This window comes from Prosopis cineraria, unplaced genomic scaffold (assembly GCF_029017545.1).
Source record: "Prosopis cineraria cultivar Desert tree isolate PC_DT_omini unplaced genomic scaffold, ASM2901754v1 PC11, whole genome shotgun sequence".
NCBI classification, from domain to species: Eukaryota; Viridiplantae; Streptophyta; class Magnoliopsida; order Fabales; family Fabaceae; genus Prosopis; species Prosopis cineraria.
The window spans coordinates 33,045,883-33,057,494 of NW_026555342.1; the positions used below are offsets into that span (position 1 = coordinate 33,045,883).

Consider the following 11,612-nt stretch of genomic DNA (forward strand, 5'->3'; position numbering starts at 1 on the left):
GTTTGGGATTGCATGATACTTACCTAGCAAGTTACTAATCAAAGCAGACTCTAAACTCAAGATATGACTTGCTTAGCAAAGCTGACCTTCTCTTCCCCTCCAGATGCATTTCCAGCACTTCCTCTTCTAATTTCATGAGTTGATCACGTCAGCTTTAAGTGATCCCTAAGCAATGCGCCATGGTGCACGTAGCTTCTACCACAATGCATGGCATAGTGAGTTCAATCTCACTTGTGCTTGCATGTTATGTATCAGATTGTCCTTCTATCCTTCAATCCTATCAATATAACATCCAAACAATACAAAACATCATCTCAGCATTCAAACTATAATCAATTCACTAATTACTAATTTATCCCTGATTAGTAACTAGTTCTTATGATTGATATTCAAGATGTTACAACATGCAATTATATGAAAGTATAGCATAATATACAATTAAACATGTCATACAACACATGTTTCACTTCAAATTTCATCTATATAAATCATTTTATCACTTTTCATCACTTTTTCACATATAGCATGATCACTACTAACAAAATCTCTAAATCACTCTAACTTAAAATCATAAGCTCACGTTAGACCAATAAACACTTTCATTGGTCCTGAGCTCCTTTAGTGGTAAAATCACTAGGTTAATGGTGTTCTATCTCACTTTTAGACTATGGTTTCCCCTAATACACATGATAGGATGTCATTGACTCTAACACTGCATCACATTGATACTAAAGACTCAAATCTCCAACCTCAATAGGCACTAAGGAGTAATCTCCAACACCATACCTCGAAAGGCATTAAGGAGATACAATTCTCCAACTTCACACCCCGTCGGGCACTAAGGAGAATGATGTCATATGGTCTTATCACTACACTCCATATGGGTGAACTCCTACCCCTATGATCATGCTTTTCGAACCAATTATAAGTTCCTAATCACCGCTAACCTTATTCACACACACATAGATATAGTATATATAATATATATATATATATATATATGTTTTTATATCAAATTACACCATTTCATTTACTTGTTTAACTAAAGTTCCCTTTTCATGCAATAAAAAATACAATGCTATAAGAAAAGCTCAATTTAAAATAATTTCATGCACTATATAGCATACTAACACACACTTACAATAAATAGTTAAACAAAAGAAGTTATTCAGTTACCTTAATCTTTTTATCGCTAAAAAGGTTACTTGTGGATTTCAATAACACTACAGCTTATCATAAGCGTCCTTTCTCAACTCACACACAAAATACGCCAATCTAAACGCAATTGGCACAATAAGTCATTTGGTCTAAATTGACCAAAACTACTTAATTATAAATTAAGGCTATATTTAGTCATCTATTCATTTCTATTTAACCATTCTAAGTCTATTACTGCTTGATTATCAATTTACATCACCTCAAATGACCTCATTTCTACTAAACACAATTGCCCCACCCTAAATCTTCATTGAATTAGAGCCAAATTAATCCACAATTTCAAAGCACTATTGTTTAACCCTAAACCAATCACAAGGCTCTAATTTAACTCTCGAGAATTTTTTATTACCATTAGGTAAGAAACAAACCTCTTAAATTTCTCTATAACTTATACCAAGAGAAATTTAGGTAGAATGGAATGTCAGGATTATATGTAGTTTACCCAATAAGTTACTAGTCAGAAGTGCCTTCCAATGCTAAAAAAGGCTTGCCCTAGCTAACCCTTACTTCCTCTCTTCTTCTTTCACGTTTTCCTATTCTCTCCCTTCTGAGCTCACTAGATGATCTATGACTTTTAAGGTCATTTTTTGGTCCATACACCATAGTGTGTGGCATAGTAAGGAGAATCCTCACTATGCACACATGCTTCAACCTAAAATGTGATCCTTCCACCCTTATCTATTCATTCAACATCTTAAATACTCAAATTATCAAGTAACCATCTAAATCTCTAATCATCTACTAATTACTACTTTACCCTTAATAAATAACTGATCATAGGATTAAGAAATTCAGGATGCTATTGTTGGATAGGAAAGCATAGTGAAAGATTAAATTTTTGAATCCCTACCCCCATGTGGACTGAACAAACTCATTTAAGTTAAGGTAGATAGAAGAGTTACCTTTTAATTGCAAGATCTTAACGTACGTTCTCTTCAAGAGTTTGGATCTTAGGAGCTGATAACGTAAATCTGCTCTCTCTATTGGTATCCACACGAATAGCTTCCCGACTTGAATAGCATACTAGTGCTTTCAACGTCCGTTCATCTTTAAACCTCAGTTTCCCTTTCTTTAAGGTGTTTTGTAGCTCTTAAAGTGTTTTGCTGTAAGAACTTTTCTAACTTTATCTTAAAGAGCATGCTCCCTCCTATACCATATATATAGATAAGAGTTTTAGTCATCCTTTATTGAGCTAATAAAAATATTAGATTAAATTTATCTTAAAATAAAAGCTATAATATCATATATAATTTGAATTTATCTTATAAAAATGACATGATATTCTCTCATATTATATTAGTTATTAAATTTAATCTATCATATAAAATTAAATTTAAACCTAACATAATAGAATATAACATAATATCACATATACATATTATATTATATATATACATGAATATATATATACACATATATATTTCAAATATATATATATATATATTATATTTAATTTCATATATCATATACATATACATATACATATATATATATATATATATTATATATACACACACATGAATATATATATTTCAAAAAATATATATCTATGTATATGTATAAATATTTATTAAATAGATATTCAATATGAGATATATATATATATAATTCATTCACCTTGTATTACATTCATTGAATCTAGACTATTCCAAATTCAATGAATTTGGACATTACAGCTTGAGTTGGACTGTTCTCATGTGTGACCTTGCAGGCCCATATGAAGTTGGTAGTAGGCTAATTATACTAATAGCCCATAAGTTACAAGTGGCCTCTAGCAAGACATTACAACTACCCAATTCATATAGAGATTAATAATCTGATGCAACCTTTCATATAACTGTATCACATTCCTTTTATGACACAGCATTTTGATCAAGTGTGAGATATGGAATTGTCATTCTCCTTACCTTACCATTACTTTCTCGATCTCTTGGTAGACCAACATAATAATGGAAAAGCCCTTTCTATTAACTAGTGCAAAATTAATTTTAATGACACATTTCTCACCACATTTTCTCAAAAACCTATGGCAATATATGAGCAAGTAGCTTTTTCATAATTAAATGCTTAAAGTATTTCATTTATAACCACAGTCCTAAGATTAACTGTTGCCATAAATTATTATGAGGAATATTTTAAAAAATAAATAATTTAATTTAATTAATTAGTTAAATTAAATTATTACTAATTGTTTATTATCTAAATGTAATTAATTTGAAAAATAACTATAATAAATTAAATTATTAATTATAATATTAATTATTTTTATTAATAATTATTATTTAAGATAAATTACTTTATCTAAAATAAGAAATACTTAATGACCATAATTTATTAGAATTAGATTATTAATTACTAAATTTTATTTTAACTTATTAAAATAAATTTTTTAATAAATAATTTGTTTATTTATGTCTTAATTAAGACTTTTGAATTCAAATTGTCTAAATTTGGACAACCTTACTAAAGTTAAATGTCTAAATTTCAAACATTTTGAAATTTTAAAAAATATCTAATTTCCGACATATAAATTCAGACATCTTCGCCAAATGTATGTCTAAATTTCAAACATTTTATATGTCTGAAATTCAGACATCTTCAATGACAGGTGCGAGGGTGCCTATCACTGAATGTATGTCTGAATTTCAAACAAATTTATGTCTAAAATTCAGACATCTTCATCCACAAGCATGAGGAATGTCTAAAATTCAACATATTCGGTGACAAGCTATTACACCCTAAAAATTAGGTGGGACTGGCATGGGATATGGGCATAAAACTCACATTCCTTAAGCTGTGGTCAGAGAAACTTTGAAGTTAATACATTAAACACACTAATAGGGTAATTAAAAATGATTGCATTATTAAATCAGATATTAAATTTTAAAAGAAATGTAAGAATCCTACTTGTAGTCTATGTGGAGCACCTAAAGCCAGATTCCAACGCAAGTATAAAGTTTAAATTTTCATCAAATTAGAATTTGATTAAAATAATTCTTTTTGTCTTCCGTTTAGCAATAGAATTCCTCAGTGGATGCCTCGAGTTACAAGTTCCACTATACTGTCCATCTGAGACCCAAATATCTTTTTCCAATGAATAATGTCCCAATAATAAATAATTGGACATGAATAAAAGAAAAGTTTGAAACAATCACGCAATTTAAAGAGGCAATGATCTTCATAAAAATTTAATAACTTCAAAAGTAAAAGGATTCTATAAAGTTTTAAATAAAATCTTTAGCTATTAAAATATCATATGAAATATTATCGTCACTTAATTACAATGAAGCAAATAAATAATTATAAATAATTTACTACTTAAAGCCAATGGGATGTAAAATTATCAAGTTCATATTGTGGGGACTTATTAGAATAATTAACAAACGTGGACACAATCCATGAGGGTAAATAACCAAATGTGGCTCTTGCCACAAAGACAAACATGGACACACAGTCCACGAGGGTTAGTTACCAAATACAGCTAAAGCCACGAAACAAACATGGATACACAGTCCACGAGAGTAAATAACTAAACGTGGTTGAAGCCACGAAACAAACGTAAGTACAATGCTCACAAATAACCATCTTCCATTCCACATATGTTGGCGATCACACGGGGCTAGTGCCTCCTATAAACACCCTACTAGTTAGGTATACCATGGTGTGCCAAGGACTAATGGAACTACCGTTAGCAATCAGTGTTTTATATAAAGTCCCTTTTTAAAACCATTTTCAAACATGCAAGAAAATCATCACTTTCAAGATACAGTTCTCATTCTCAAAATCAAACTCGCATGAATACTTTAAAGCATTAAAACTTGCCAGAATAAAATTTCATATCTAATGCTCATGCTTGTATTTATTGAATAATCAAAAAAAATTTCAAAGTCAAATTCATATAAATCATTTTCTGTATCAATAGAATATTTGATAAAATAAAAAATCTCAATCAAAGTCCAAACTTATTTAATTGATCAAATAACATTTTAAATTTGATAAAGCTAATTTTGAAAATAAAATAAAGTTAATCAACAAATATCCAATAATCGCATTAATGCTATTAAAATGATTTCTAGCAAAATGTAGTATTTTAGTACAGGAAATTTTGATTAAAAAAAATCAGTTGGGATGCTATCCACTTACCTGTAATGTTCTCAATTTTCAAAGAGTTTCTCCTTTTAACTCCTATAAAAATCATTTTCTTCCATACTCCCTATAAGAATATGAAATAATGAAAAATTAATTAAATTCCTATAAATTATAGGATTTCTTTCCACTTCTAACTCAATTGCAATCAACTACCACCATTTAAAGTTTAAAAAAAACCAAAATTCATATTTTAAAATTTGTCCAATTATCATCACTTATATCATTAATTTCCTCCATATTGCTTTGGCCATGCCAATTTATTTACTTGAGATATAATTCTCTCTTAAGCTTCCCATCAAACACCTTAGATATATTATTCCCAACCATTTAATTAAAACTTTTTAATATTCCATTTCGTGTCTAGTAAATTATCAATAAGCATATGATTCTCAAAATTTTAAATAATTTACCAATAGCTTCACAAGCCAATCCTTACACAATACCAAGCTCAATTTACAAAAAATTAATAATATCCAAGTCAATTATGTCTCCCAAGAGATTTAATGAATTTCCAGAGATACAAAATCAACCAACTCCCTTCAGTGAACATTTCATCAAATGTCTTATGGGAACTAACATTTAAATCATAAGTGTAGGCTCTTCTATCCAAATCTCATTTCAATCATCCTCTTCCACATCAGCCAATTTAAATGAAAATGATTCAGCTTAAGAGTTCAGACCCACACCTAGTATCATCATGCTTTCCATAAAAAAATTTCAACTCAACTAAATTTCTCCTTGCCTACACAGCCACAGACAGCAGCAACATAAAAGGGGGAAAGTTACAACTCCAACTATTAATTCTCATGCACATGATTTATCAAGGGAAAGGAAAAGAGATCAAGGCTTCTCACCTTAAATAAATCATCAACTCACAAATAGAGAGGAACAAAGCTTTCATGTCTGTACAGGGAAGGAAGAGAAAGTAACTGTCACATAAAGAAAAGATGAGCAAATCGATGATCAACAACACGAACAACAGGAAATATGCAATCTTAACTCACCTATACAGCCACAACAACAGTGAAGGAGCAAGAGTATGATTGATCTAGAACAGAACAGAAGGAAGAGGCCAAGAGTTGGTTGATTAGTAGTAGACAAATGGAGAGAAGGAAGAAGAGTCTTAAATGTCAATAGAGGAAGAGCTTCGACAGAGCTTCAATAGTCTTCAGCAGTGACAAATGATAAGAAAAATGAAAGGGAAGAGGGACCTGAACATTCACATCATTACTCGCAGGAAGGAGGACGTTGATTATCTGACACAAGGAAGGAAGAGGAACACCATGAGCTTGGTAGAGCAGCGATGGACGAAGCTTTGGCACCCTCTCATGCTGACGATGCCGAAGATGGAAGAAGATAGAGAAGGAAAGAAAATCAAAGAACTCCCTCTCTCTGTGATTTCTGGAGCATTCCGCTGATAGAGAGAAGAAGAAAAAGGAGAAAAATGGAAAGGGAAAGAGTAACACGTGTTTTGGCCTCTTTTTTTGTTTTTTGTTTTGGGCTAAGGGGCATTTTGGTAATTATATGAAGACAGAAGAAGAATTAAAATTAAAATAAATAAAACTTCTACTCTAGGTCATGCGAACCCATGACTTGTTAAATCTCTAACTTGTATAACTCCACTAAATCACCATTATCTTTTGACATATTTGTTCCAAAATAAAAATACGCAAATTAGCTAAGCATAGATTTTATTTGACTAATTGTTTTTAAAAAAATTTTGGTTATTACACAGGCACCCTCACACCTATCGCCAAAGATGTTTGAATTTAGACATCTTTGGCAACAGGCACGAGGGCGCTTATCGCCGAAGATGTCTGAATTTTAGACATTAATATGTCTGAAATTCAGACGCAACTCATTTCAGACGCATTCCCTCAGCATCACTTCGTCTGCTTTCACCTATAGCTTCTTTCCCTTAGCTCTTTTTGCTACTGTTGTCCCTCAGCTCATTTCCTTTAACTTGTTTTCCCTTAGCTCTGCCCATAAGTTCCAGCTGTTGCCGCCCTAGTTGCTATCTCTTCTAAATCATTGCCTCTATCTCACCTCTAGCTGTATTTCCCATAGCTCACCTCTCCACCTCTCTAGCCGCCGCCGCCGCCCCAGTTGTTGTCTCTTCCAGATCTCCGCCGCACCAAGGTTTTTTTTTTTGGGTAATTTTTTAGCCATTTTCTTACTTAATTATTTTTAGCTTTCAATTTTTTTACTATTTTTTTATCTTCTTTTCCTAATATTTTTTCCTTTTTAAGTTTATTTGTTGGAATAAATTTTGATTGTTACTAATTATTATTTATTACTTAATTAGTTTGTTTTTTTTATTACAGCTTACCTCTTGTTACTTTTTATGTTTTTTTTATTTTTTTCTTCAAAGATGTATACTATTGATTGTTGATTAGAGTTGATAATTATTAAAATTTCAATTAAAATTTACTTAAATTGATTAAATTGAGGGTTTAGTGTTAGGAAAATCTCAATTTATAAGTTGTTATGCTGTCGATTGTTTTTCAAATCTCTATGATATTAATTTCTTTATGTTTAATATGATTAATTTCTTTATAAGTTAGTTTATTGGGATGAATTCTGAACCAATTATCATAAATTATACTATTTATCATTGATTAGAGTTGATAATTATCAAAATACCAAATGTGATTTACTTAAATTGATCAAATTGAAGGTTTAGTGCCCGAAAAAATCTCAATTTATAAGTTGTTATATTGTCAAATTTTTTTAAATTTCCATGTTTGAAGTTGAATAATTGATATTTGTTAAAATTTGTTGAAATTGGCATTTTAGTAATGTTAAATTGATAGAATTCAAGGATTTAGTATGTCAAAGATCTCACTTTATAAATTGTTATGATGCCGTAGTTGGATAAGATCTTGCTTTTTTAGAATAGGTAATGATGGACTGTAGTTGGATAGATGATTTGCGAACAAGTGATGAATATGAGAAGGGAGTAGATCAATTTTTGGAATTTACAAAGAAAAATGTTCCTAATAATAAAGGATTGTTCTATTGTCCTTGTGTTAAGTGCTTGAATGGGTTGCGATGAAGTTCTATGGAGATTAAGGATTACCTAATTTGTTTTGGGTTTTACAAAGCGTACAGACAGTGGGTATTGCATGGTGAACCTAGAAAACGTAGTATACCACAAGTTGAGAATGATGATATGGATTTTGGTGATCAAATAGAGGATATGTTATGTGACATTGGTATTGAAGTTGTTGAAAAAGTGCATAAATATGATAGCTTATGTAATGATTCAGAAACTCCTTTGTATCCAGGGTGTACAAAATATACACGACTAATAGTGATGTTAAAGTTGTTCAACTTGAAAGCCAGATATGGATGAAGCAATAAGAGTTTCACAGAGTTGCTTAAATTGTTGAAAAAGATGCTTCCAAAGGTTAACATACTTCCGAGTAGTTACTATAAAGCCAAAAAAATATTATGTCCAATAAGTTTAGGGTAACAAAAGATACATGCTTACCCTAATGACTGTATATTGTATAGAAAGGATTTTGAAGTGTTGCATGCATGTCCAGTTTGTAGGGCATCATGTTACAAGTAAAAGAAATAGACAGTAGTGATTACTAAGGGACTCCAACAAAGGTATTATGGTATCTTCCTATAATATCAAGGTTTAAGCGCTTGTTCGTTAATCCAAATGAGGCCAAGAACTTATGATGGCACGCTGATGAGAGAAAAATTGATGGCATGCTCCGGCATCTAGCCAATTCTCCACAATAGAAGCGAATTGATCAATTATTTCCTGAATTTAGCTATAAGCCTAGAAATCTCAAGCTTGGATTGTGTATAGATGGCATGAATCCTTATGGCAATCTTAGCAGTCAACATAGCTCGTGGCCTGTTCTGTTAGTGATTTATAATCTTCCTCCATGGTTGTGCATGAAATGTAAATATATCATACTGTCTTTGATAATTTCAGGCCTTAAATAACCAGGAAGTGATATAGATGTTTACCTGGCACCATTGATTGAATATTTGAAGATGATATGGGAGGTAGGTGTGGATGTGTTTGATTCACATTGAAATGAGTCTTTCCAAGTTATGAGCTATAATTTTTTGCACAATAAATGATTTTCCTACATATAGAAACCTGTCTAAATACAGTGTGAGGGGCATAAAGCATGCCTTATCTGTGAAGAAAACACATCCCATCAACAACTAAAACATGGGAAGAATACAGTCTATCTTGGTCATCAAATATTCTTGAGATGAGACCATTCTTATCGTAAGTAGAAAAAATCATTCAATGGCTATCAAGAGTATGATGAAGCTCCGAAGCCATTTACTATAAACTTGGTATATGAATGTGTTAAAGACATCAATGTGGTATTCGGTAAGAGCAAGAAAAAAGAAGCTCAAAAGAATCAGTAGAAGAAGAGGTCAATCTTTTTTTAATCTCCCTTATCAGAGCACCCTTGAGGTGAGACATAATGTTGATGTGATGCATGTGAAAAAAAATATATGTAACAGTCTTATTGAAACACTGTTAGATATAAAGGGAAGACAAAGGATGGAGTTAAAGCAAGACTAGACTTACTTGATATGGAAATATAAACAAACTTCAGTCCAAGAACAGAAGGAAAGAGAACTTACATAAGCCCAGCTCCTTATACTTTGTCTAAAAGAGAGAAAAGAAGTTTTTACAAGTGTCTACATGATATTAAAGTGCCATAAGGATATTCTTCAAATGTCAAGAATCTTGTATCAATGAAAGATTTAAAATTGGTTAGTTTAAAGTCTCACGATTGCCATGTACTAATGCAACAATTGTTACCAGTAGCCATTCGAGACATATTAGAGGAAAAGGTAAGAAAATTGATCATTAGACTATGTGTCTTCTTCAACATAATTTATAACAAATTTATTGATCCTCAGAAATTATATGAGTTACAAAATGATATTGTCATTATCTTATGTCAGTTAGAAATGTATTTTGTTCCCTCTTTTTTTGACATCATGGTACATTTAATTATACATTTAGTGAGGGAGGTATAGTTTTGCAGTCCTGTCTATCCATATTGGATGTATCCACTTGAGCGATACATGAAAATTCTTAAAGGCTTTGTGAAGAATCCCCATCGTCCGGAAGCCTCTATTGTTGAAAGGTATGTTGCTGAGGAGGTTGTCAAGTTTTGCATTGAATACCTATCTGAAGTCAAATCTATCAGTATTCTCAAATCTTACATGAGGAAGTAAGAGTTGAAGGGTAAGGGACATGAGGCATGAAAGTAAAGTGCATGACTCATGATGAAATGTAACAAGCATACTTGTACATCTTGAATAACACCAATGATAAGCAAGATTATTTGGATGCGCACAAAAAGGAATTAAGATATCAATATCCTGAAAAGATTGATAAATGGTTGCTAAGTAAGTACAATAGACATTTGTTACTCTGGTTTAAGGCAAAGGTAAAGGAGAATCATAAGAAGTATAATGTTTCAGAAGTAATAAGATGGTTAGCTAGTGGGCCTAGCTTTGATGTTACTACTTAGAGTGTATATGACATTAATGAATATTTATTCTATACAAAAATACAGGATGACAATAGCACCATGCAAAATAGTAGGGTAATGGTAGTAGCTGAAGCAACTCATTTTTCTAGTGCAAAAGATAAAAATCCAACATTGACATCCTCATCATATTTTGGGGTCATTGAAGAGATATGGAAAGTTGACTACTTCAAATTTAAGGTGCCTATTTTCAAGTGTAGATGGGTTGATATTAAGAATGGTGTTCAAGAAGACAAGTTGGGTTTTACTTTAGTGGATTTTAATAAGGCAAAATATAGGAATGAGGCTTTTATAATGACAAGTCATGCAAAACAAGTTTTTTATGTCACTAATCCAACTGATAAAGGTTATTTATAGTTCTATTGGGAAAAAGTCTCCTCAATCATAGTGAGAATGATGAAATGAGTTTTGGTATTGAAGAGATTTTTCCTTTTGTGACAACCCCGCCCCTATTGGATATGGAAGATGAAGACAACATATATGATGTTAGAATTGATCATGATGAAGGTTTATGAGAGAACTAAAATATTTTTATAATGGTAACAAATATAATAGGACCTTTTTGATTTATTTGATTTTACTTTTTATACTTTTATTTTTATATTAATTTAAATTTATTATATTTCTTGCCACTGACCTTATTTATCTTATTTGTTTTAGGAAAATTATAGAGAATCTCGTCACTGACAAAAAAATTCT

At 31.2% G+C, this 11,612-nt stretch overlaps 1 long non-coding RNA gene across 1 annotated transcript; it reads right to left on the bottom strand.

Moving 5' to 3' along the window:
- Window positions 1–5,888: 5,888 nt before the first annotated feature.
- On the bottom strand, window positions 5,889–6,697 carry LOC129285253 (uncharacterized). The gene is made up of 3 exons (XR_008587134.1): window positions 6,372–6,697; window positions 6,222–6,296; window positions 5,889–6,109 (listed from the first exon to the last, which is right to left on the bottom strand). It is a non-coding gene; the product is annotated as an uncharacterized LOC129285253 (long non-coding RNA).
- Between the last annotated feature and the right edge of the window lie 4,915 nt (window positions 6,698–11,612).